General features: G+C 49.8%; 1 protein-coding gene across 2 annotated transcripts in view; it reads left to right on the top strand.

Annotated features, from left to right (window-relative positions):
* The first annotated feature begins 2,218 nt into the window (after positions 1 to 2,218).
* The window catches only part of Lrrc8d (leucine rich repeat containing 8 VRAC subunit D), a 108,455-nt gene continuing 100,420 nt past the window's right edge, over positions 2,219 to 10,253 (top strand). The window contains exon 1 of one of the 2 annotated variants that reach the window (XM_038310591.1): positions 2,219 to 2,332. The gene's annotated coding sequence lies outside the window, so the exon portion shown is untranslated. Of the gene's footprint in view, positions 2,333 to 3,090; positions 3,172 to 10,253 lie in introns of those variants that run through there. The other variant, XM_038310608.1, reaches the window with a different exon arrangement.

Genomic DNA, 10,253 nt, shown 5'->3' with positions numbered 1-10,253 from the left:
AGAGACCCTGTCTCATAACAAACAAAACAAAATGCCCACATTGAGGGGCTGGAGAGATGGCTGGAGTTGGATTCCCAGCATCCATATCAGACAGCTCACAATTGCCTATGACTCAGGCTCCAGGTGGATCTAGCACCTCTGGCCTCCATGCACCTGCTCTCACTGGTAAACCACACAGACTACACAACACACTTAATTAAAAACAAATCTCGAGGCTGGGCATGGTGACTCAGTCTCCTATAACCCCAGCACTCCACAGGTGAGATCAGGAGTTCCGCAGACACAGAGAGTTCAGGTCAGCCTGGACTATAGGGAGTCTGTCTCAAAAACAAAACAGACTCTCCAAATTGTATTTTATTAGTTTGTGCAATTTAGTCTCACATTCAGCGTATGACAGTGCGTTCTCTCTGTGGTGTGAGTTATAGACTGTTATCTGAACATCATTTATTTACTCTGTCAATCTTTTTTTAGGGGGCTGGGGATTTTGAGACAGGAGCTTTGTGTAACCTATGCTGGCCTCAAATTTGGTATGCAGCCGAGAGTAATCTTGAGTTTGCTATTCTCCTGACTCAAGGGCTGAGATTACAGGCCTGCGTCCCCATGCCCACCTAACTTTTGGTTTATATCAATATAATAAAACCATTAAAAAAATCAAGAATCCACTTAAAACAAAAGGAAGATAGAAAAGTAAGTGGAGTGTAGGGCTGTCTCCACAAAGGGCGGAACTTTCTAAGCGGATAGCAGTGGGGCAAGCTATCACATCACAGTCAAAGGGATGAAAAGGCCTAAGCCCCTAGATCAGCAAACCCAGGACTGTAATTAGATCACCTGCCACACACTGGCTGCCCTCGCACTTCCTCCTTGGCAGGGTGCGGGGGATAGGAGAGGCTGTACTCTGAAGGGTCCCGGAAGGAAAGAGAAAGCAGAGGCTCCATCTTGAACCGCCCTTGAGCTGCTCAGCGGGAGGGCGTGGGTCCTTGCCGCACATCCCTTCCCTGTCTGGGCTGTGTCCAGTGGCTCACCATCTAAGGAGCTACTGTCGTCGTTCTGAAGCTCAGAAAACCATCTCTGTAGTGCCTCTCTCTATAGGACCCCACCCTTCCTGGCTGCCTTGTGTGGCGCTGGCTCATTAAGTCCATGAGATGTTAAATGAATCTTGAAGAGATGTTTATGGGCACAACTTCCCACAATTCCAGAAGCACGTGGTTTCGGACGAAAAGGAGACACTTAAGTACGGTGAGGGAATCATTTCTTTTCTTTGATTAAACCAAAATAATTAGCCCGCCTGACTCGGTGTCTTGGCCTCTGCCTCTCTACGGAGGAAAAATATACCAAGAAAACTTCTACCGTACAGCAGCAAAAACACACGGGAAAGCGATTAAGTTGGTAAACTTTTAACAACGACTTCCCAAGTGCCTGTTTCGTATGCACGAGGTTTTTGGTGAAAAGGAACCTGGTGAGGGAGGTCCAGAGCTCGCTGAAAACAAAATCGGCGAAAAAACTGCTTTAATACCAGAAGTAGCTTGGAGAAGCTGAGCAGCTGTTCGCGCAGACATTCAGTTGCAAGCTCCCCAAATCCCAGGCAATTGCTTTCTCCTTCGAGTTTGAAGGCACTAGATGACTTTTAATGCCCTCCGCCCCCAACTCTCCCAATCTCTAAATGATCGATTTTTAGGGGTCAGAACACCCTCCTAAAATTGTGGGACCGACGAAGCCGCCCGGCCCAGCCCGTTCCTACAGAGAACAGACAGCTTGGCACCTTGCCCTGCCCAGGTGCGCGTTGGGGTTAGATAAGCCCTGCGCCTCGGGCGACGTTCGGCAGCCATTCTTCTCTTCCCGATGCACCTGCTGAGCAGCTAGCAGCCAGTCCGGGATCCCAGCCACCTCCCCACCACCCGGCACCTCGGACCAGCCGGCCGGACCCCTAGGCGGGCGCGGCGGGGCGCGCGGGCACAGCGCAGGCAATCACATGGAGGCCCGGGCCCGCCCCATTGGCTGCGACCCGGCCAGTCGCGGCGCTCGCAGACTGCGGTTGGTCCCAGAGCTGCGGCGCCTGCACGGGCCCGGAGTCCATGTTACGCTTTGTCTAATTCCCCTCGTTACAGAGTCATGTGCTGCTGCTCCCGCCACCGCCGCTGCCGCCGCCCGGGGTGCCCCGGCTCCTCCGCCGCGCTTCGAGGTGGCAGCCGCGGGCGGGGCCGCGGGCTCAGGGTCCAGGGCGCCGCGCGCCTCCGGGGCGCGTCCCGGTGCAGCCGCCGCCCGCCGCAGGTGATGCCGCCGCCTCCCGCCTCCGCCTAAGCTCCGGCGCGCGCGGCCAGGGCTGCCCGCGAAGGTGGGTGCGCGTCGGGCCACCCGGGCAGGGAGGGCGCAGGTGGAACGGCCCCGGGGCGCGCAGGGGTCCTGCTTCTCTGCGCCCCGTGCGGCGTTGGAGCCCAGGCTGCCTCCGGGGCCGCGATCGGGGACCCACGAGGGCATCGGGACCCCGGGGCGAGCTGCGCGACCAGGCCCCCACCCAGTGCCGGGACATTGTTCCGCTTCGGGCCCTGCGCGGGCCGGGTGCCGGCTGTCGCGCTCCCGCCTCGGCCTCCGTGCGCGCGATCGTAGGGGCGGAGATTGCCCATCGCGGCGGCTCCGAGTCCTCCCGGAGGTGGGTGTCTGCTGTCTGGCCTGGTTGGCCGGGTGCCGGCGAGAGGAGCCCTTGAACTTCTCCAGAAACGCCTCCCTGTCCGCCTCCGTCCCGCTCCGGGTGGGCCGCGCGGGGAGCCCGCGGGCTGGGGAGGGGAGGCCCTGCGCCCCGCCCCCGGCGCCCGGGGGGGAGGGCACTGGGGCCGCAGGTGCACCCTGCGCGCCGCGGGCCACCTCCGGGTTGGGTACCGGTATAATCCGCTTCTAGCTTGTTTAGAAGCGTGGGCTCTTGGGAACCGGACTTCTGCTTGATTCTGGTTTAGGGGCTTGGAAAAGAGGAAAAGTGGGGTTTCTGCCCAGAGGACTGTCGTCCAGTTACTGGAGGGTCGATGGGCGTCCCCCTCTTCCTGTCCCCCTTCGAGTGGGGTATCCCTAACAGATAAGGAAATGAGATTTTTGTTGTTGTTGTTGTTCTTTGATTTCTCCTTTTTCCCTTTTAAGCCGTCCGCAGTGAAGGAGAGCTGCTTCGGGTCGAGGGGAGGAGAGGTAGGTCCCCTCTGGAGAGGGTTGGGGCGTAGGATCTCAGCGGTTCCCACGCAACTAGGGTTTGTGTGTGGCTGAATGTGGGGAAGTAGGATTGCTGGAAGGAAAAGCAAGGGAAGAGATGGGCGCAGGAAGGAGGAAGGCAAAGAGACCAAGCAAGTATTGGGCGTCCTAGCCGAACTGGAGCCCCACCTTGAAACTCTTGGGGCTCCTATTTGATTTGAGTTTCCTCCCAAGATTTTCTTCAACTTGACTTTGAAAAGTTTTTTTTTTTTTGTTGTTGTTGTTTTTATTTTTGTATTGGGCAAGACAGTTGCGAAGATATGGTTTTGGAAGAGATGTAGAAGAGCTGACTCCTGGGAACTTTCCTTGGCAGTTGAAATAATAAAACCCCACCCTAGCAGCATTTACTGAGCACCTAGTACACACCAGAGTGTAGGATGAGGCCCGAACAAGCAGGGAATTCCCGGAATTCCCCACTACAGCATGGGTGAGGGCTGTTTACTTAATAAATAGCCCGGGGCCCACCCGTATGCCAAGGAAAACACGGTTCAGACCTTCCTCCCCAAAGCTGCTGGCACCTCAGGCTGTCCTACAGACCCGGAGGAGGCACCCTGCCTTGTAAGCACCCATGTTAGGTCTACAGACACCATCTGTTTTTACAGCTCGTGATCACTGAGCGAGGATGGTATCAGTTAGGTCAGGGCCAGAACTGTCCTGACTTCAACTGAAGTTAAAATCCAGCTTCTCGTCATGAGAAAGAGTCGAAGATTGAAATGAGGTGGATAGAAACAGGGAGTGTTGACTTCTTGCTGATTGTTTAGGGAGCCCTCCATAAAAGGACGAAGTAGCCCACAGTGCTGGACACTCTTCCAAAATGGAGAGTTCCCTCCCAGCTCTTCCCACTCAAAGATACTATCTTAGATTCCTCTAGTTTTTTATTGAAGGTGTGTAAACTTTGTTGACTGAAGCCTAACAGGCTAAGGGCAGAGTGAGCTGTCCTCAGATGACCCAGGATCCCCTCCCTCTCCTCTGAGCACGGTGCTTCTGATGCAAGAGTGTTGAGCCATGTCTGCAGCTTTCTTTGCCTGCTTTTGCCACTGAAAAACCTTGGTCAACAATTGTCACCCACCCACCATTAAGTTGTATATTCTATGAAGTTCTTCTGAGGGTTTTTAATTTTATTTAATTTTACAACAATCTGATGTGTTTGCCTTGTCCCAATAGTTAAATTGTTTTAGGAGCTCTTTGTTTTGGAAATTGAACTTTCCCGGTATTGTGGGCAAGTTGCAGGTAAATTGGCTCAGACCATAAGGCTGAAATCCGATCATCTATGTTCTTTTTGTTTTGTTTTGTTTTTGAAACGGGGAGGGTCTCACACTGTAGCCCAGGTTGGCCTTTTCCGGGTGCTGGGATTACAGACACCGACACGGAAGGCCTCACATGTTCGTTCTTCAAGTGCTAATTTGAAAGGACTTGATGTTTGACCTGAGAAACACCAATAGTATTGAGTACTGACAGGAAGAGTGGCTCTTGGGTGAGCTGGAAGGAGGGGATCACTGCGCTCACGAGAGCAGATAAACATGCAGAAGTCCAATAGTTCAGGGTGACAATGTGTGTTTCAGGATGGGCAGAGACCAGAGTGGACAGTATGACAGTAGGCAGGGTGTGGTTGTCTCAGAGAAAGGAATCGGGGCACACTTCAGTGGGATTTTTGAGAAGTAAATAGGAAACACTAACCTAGTTAATGGGAAAGTTAGCTACCAGTGAACCAGCAAATAAACCTGATGTTCTCTACTGGACTGTTCAGCCTCATCATCGCAGGCTGTTGGCAATACGAGGAGAAAGTGTGTTTCTCATAGCCCTGGGGCAGGTGCTACTGGCTTCAGGTGAGTAGACAGGCCATTTAAAACAGCCTTGAGGGCCCTGGAGATAGCTGGGCAGGGAAGGCTGTTTAATCCCTGGAGTCCAGGATGAAAGGAAAGACTGGTTTCCACAAGGTGTTTGATACATACCCTTCCCCCTGAATAAATACTGTAAAACAGACGAGCCTGAATGCCCAGGGCTCCTAGACTAAAGAACGAGGTTGTCCGTGACCTCAGCAGTACCAAAGCATAGCATTGGGAGCCAAGTTCAGATCCTCAACACGTTCACGAGGGCTGTGTTTTTAGCCTCAGTGCAGGAGAAGGGGAGAAGAGAAGATCCCTGGGGCTTACAGGCCAGCCAAGCTGAGACATGGGCCCCAACTGCTATGAGAGACCCTATCTTGAAACCCGAAGTGGAAAGAAATAGAGTATGCAGACCTCCGACTTCTACACAAGTTCTTGTAGGCTTGTGCACACTTACACACACACACACACACACACACACACACACACACACACAGCTAGTGCCAAAGTTGACACTGCTTCCCTTCTGCAGTGAGTGGCAGTGTGGTGGTGGCCTTCCCAGAAGTGAAGTTACAGTTCTGAATAGAGGGAGGTGGTTTTTGGTTTTTTGAGACAGGCTTTCTCTGTGTACCCCTGACTGTCCTGGAACTCACTCTTGTAGAACAGGCTACCATCGAAGTCGGAGACCCGCCTGTCTCTGCCTCCTGAGTGCTGGGGTTGAAGGCCTGCACCACCATGCCAGGCAAGGGAGGTAGTTTCTGATGTGTGAGGGATCATACGTTAGGCAGTGGCTCTGCGGGTATCTGAAGTGCTTAGGGTCTGTGCAAATCCTCATCAGGAGACAGAAAACTTTGAGGGCGGTTGATGGCTTGAATGCAGGATAATGTTAGGTAATTGGAGTGTTACAGAGCTGGGGTTTTGAGGCCCAGTCTGGCTCCTTTAGAAAATTCTTTTTTTTTAAAAAAAAAAACTATTTATTTATTTATTTATTTATTTATTTATTTATTTATTTATTATGAATAAAGTGTTCTGTCTGTCTGTATGCTTGCTGGCCATAAGAGGGCACCAGATCTCATTACAGATGGCTGTGAGCCACCATGTGGTTGCTGGGAATTGAACTCAGGACCTCTGGAAGAGCAGTCACTGCTCTTAATCTCTGAGCCATCTTGCCAGCAAATTCTTAAATTCCATAAGAGCTAGTTTAAAAATTCCAAGGAACAGGGGCCTCCTCCCCACATGAAGACGGGTTCTGTTTGGTTATTCCAGAGGTTTCATTGATCTTGATCTCTTCTTTTCATGGGACAGAATAACTTGTCTCCTTTCGGCCAATTTGACAACTAAACTAACTAAAGAAGTCCCCAAGTGATCCTACAATTTTGTCAGCCCCACCCCTGAGGAGCCTGGAATTCAGTATGGTATTTGAGATGGGAGTGGCCAACAAGGAGCCGTAGGAAACCTGCCCCAAGACCTACTATGCATAGGCTTCTTTGTTGCTTAAGCTGTTTTACTAGCTGCCTTTCTGATTTTGTTTTCTTTCTGGTTTTGTTTTTGTTTTTTAAAGCTGCACCTACCACAGACTGATGTCATAGTCAGAACTCTCAGGGATTTGTTGCCGGAGCTGCTGGGTTTATATGCGTGGGGCAACTTTTTTTCCTCCTCTTGAGAGGTTGAGTTGAACTTTCTGTTACCTTACCAAGCTTTTGGGATTTTGGTTCCATCTTGTAATCCTGTCAGGGAAAAAAGTGGGCAGCTATGGCTTTTCTGAAACAATGGTTGCCACTCAATGGGGTTGTAGCAGCATTCTCAGATTCGGGGTGCTGCAGGTCTTCTCCGAGAGCCGAGTGTGCTGGGCATGGAGGGGTTCTAGAGGCTAGTTAACTGGTGTGCCACTCTTGTCTACACTGCTCTGAGCCCTCTCAAGGCGTTTGTACCTGCGGTGCCTGCCATTTTGCCGTTGTTGGAGCGTCACAAGCGTCCGAAAAGTCGACTTCCTCTTCTTCTAGGATTCTTTTCATTCTGTGTAGACGACATCTGGAGGAGAATTGCTGAACTTGGAAACTGACCAGGCCAGAGTTGCTTTTGAACTTGTGAGGGAGGTAGGCAGTTCACACTCAAGCTCTGTGTCAGGTGTGCCCAGAACACTGGCTGACAAGAAGAGACTTGGGCTTTGGACTCAAGCATCTGCCGCTGTGCGCTTTAAGGTGTGCTGGGATTTTGTGTGTCAGTGGGATTTCATGAGAACATTAGGCATTATTCCTATATGTGCATTAAAGAAAACAGGCCAGGTTCTTCAGCTATTTTAGCTCTCTCCAGCAATATTCATTGATTCATGGAGACAGATTCACATATCTCAGACTGGTCTGTCTCAAATTCCAATTCCTTACTTACCGGAGGATGACCTTGAACTCCTGACCCTCCAGGTTGCCTCTTTCCCAGTGTTAGCCTTAGAGGCCTGCACCACCATGCCAGTTGAATACAGTGCTGGGAATTGAACCCAGGCTTTGTGTTTACTAGACAGACACCCTACCAACCGAACTCAACCCCCAGCCCCTAAGTTGGATGGTAGTCATCCCATAGTATCGAAGGAGCAAGATTCTGAATATGATGGATTATATATGTAGCCCTTTCATTATACATGTCCGGTGTATTCTGTCCCTTACCTTGGTCGTGTCTGTCCAAATCATATGAGTAACTGGTTCTCGCGTCTGTTCTGGTTCACAGGTAACCTGTGTATACCTTCTGGAGATCAGGGATAATCTTATAAGAAGGGGCATTTGTTGAACATATGATATATGACAATGAAACCCTTTGATATTGTCCTGCATTGCTGGGCTGTAGCTCAGTGGTAGAATGCTTGGCTGGCACGTTTGAGACCTAGATTCAATTCCCTCAGTTGCCAAAAAAAGGAAGGAAGGAAGGAAGGAAGGAAGGAAGGAAGGAAGGAAGGAAAGAATTAAAACTGGAGTGCATGTTGTGGAAGAGACCGTCCAGCCAAGGGGAGGTGGTTTGCCGAAGCTTGCACACGCAGTTACAGGCATCAGAATACAAAGGCTAAGAAGGAGGATTTCTCTTCTGCCTGGAGGTGTGTGTAAACAGTTGAGGTCCCTCGGGTCTTATTTATATAATTGAACCAAAAGAAGGCGTGCACGGTGGGATTTCTAGCCTTGCAGGTGACAAAGAGCTCCCTGGATTATGAAATCTCTAGCCAGAAGGGATTTGCTCTGGGGAAACCATACAAAGTTTGCTAGTGGTCAGAACTCTTGTAGGCGCTTCTAGGTTGCAAATAAATATTTTTGGGGAAACCAAGGAGCTATGATAGGATGGTGGGGTTTTTTGTTTGTTTTGTTTTTTGTTTTTGGAATGCCAGGAAGAAATCTGAAGAAAATGGCACAACACTGTTGTGTCATTGCAGGCAAAGAGGACAAGGAATGCCACCTTTAGGAAAGAGATTTGGAGAAGACACAATTGTCTTTTTTTTTTCTTTTAATAAATTTTTGGGACAAAGTCACATAGCACAAGCTGGGCTTAAACTCTGTTTTGGAGGATGACTTTGAACTCATCATGCCCTTGCCTCTGACTTCCAAGTGATGGAATTACTGGCTGCACCCTCAAGGCCAGCCCAGAAAATACAGTTCCAAATTTGTTCCCACGATGCTTTCCTCGAGGTCATGGCCACTCTGCCTCGGGAAGCCCAAAGGTGTGATTCTGGACTTGGAGTGGAAGCCCACAGAACAGCTGTCTTTCTGACAAAAGATACTCAGCATTTATAGTCTGCAAAGACTTAGTTCGGGGTGCTGTCAAAGTTGGGGAGACCAGTACTGTAAGGACTTAGGAAGGACTGACCTCCTCAGTCCAGTGAGTCTGACCTGTGGTATTTTAAATGTTTGCCTCTTTGTCTCCAAGCTCTAGTAAGTCTTTGTCAGTGAGGGGAAGACAGGGAGCCTCTGTCTCATGTCTGTTCTGCTTATTTTTCTTTTTCCGGTATCATATACCTGAGAGCCCCTCAGAGAATAGATGGAGAGATTTCAAGCTTTGAATTAAGACATGAATTCAGATCAAATATTAAGAAATGTGATTTCAGTTCGCCTTAACCCAAGTCAGAGTCAGTGTGGAGAATATTGTTCTTTGAAATACATACCAGGATCTAGAGGGATGGCTCAGTTGGTAAAGGAACTTGCCGTGTATGCCTGGTGACCAGAGTTTGACTCCCAAACCCCCATGGTTGAAGAAGAAAACCAGCCACACAAAGTTGTTCTTTGAGCCTGGTGGTGGTGATGCACGCCTTTAATCCCAGCTCCCGGGAGGCAGAGGCTGGCAGATCTCTGTGAGTTCAAGGCCAGCCTGGTCTACACAGTGATTTCCAGTACAGCCAGGGCTGTTACATAGAGAAGCCCTGTCTCGAAAAAAACCAGAAAAAAACAAAAACCCAGAGTTGTTCTTTGATCCCTATATCCACGCATCCCCAACACTTAATGCATGCATGCGTGCACATACTAATAATAATGATAAAAGTGTATTTTTTAATTTATTTTTATTTGTATGTGTTGGTGTTTTGCCATGGGAGTCTGGTCCCCTGGAACTGGATTTACAGATAGTCGTGAGCTGTCATGTGGGTGCTGGGCATTGAATCTGGGTCCTCTGAAAGAATAGTCAGTGCTCTTAACCACTGAGTCATCTCTCCAGCCCCAATAAAAAGTTGTTCTAAAAAGGCATAGTGCTTAAGGAATGACATACAAGATTGACTTCTAGCCTACACATGCATGTGCAGACCCATGTATGCACAGGACACAAACATGCATGCATACAGAAGACCTGTCCATCTTCTTGACCATGTTTGGTGAGTCAGAATCTCTGGAGGTGGAATGGATGGTGTTTGTTTTTTATATTATTTGTGGAGGTCTTGTAGATGAAAACCTTCCTTGCCCCGAAGTAGCCAAGGCTGAGAGCCACCATCTAGCGAAGATGTCTCACGTAGGCATAGACACATGAGGACCAGGACAGCTCGCCTCCCCAGTTAGGCTCTTGGTTCTGCTGTGAGATAGCAATCCTGGGCAAGATGGCGCCTTGTGGTCCCTTCTTGAGCAGTTGTTTCCATGGTGAGACTGCAGTTTGTTTGACCCGTGGAAAGTGAGAGTAGCTAGGATGCAGCAAGCGCTTCGTTGTCAGTTTTACTGCTAAGTATTCAGTTCCAAGAGG

The sequence above is a fragment of the Arvicola amphibius genome, chromosome 1 (genome assembly GCF_903992535.2).
Source record: "Arvicola amphibius chromosome 1, mArvAmp1.2, whole genome shotgun sequence".
Taxonomy (NCBI): Eukaryota; Metazoa; Chordata; class Mammalia; order Rodentia; family Cricetidae; genus Arvicola; species Arvicola amphibius.
This window is presented reverse-complemented; position numbering and strand designations above follow the sequence as displayed.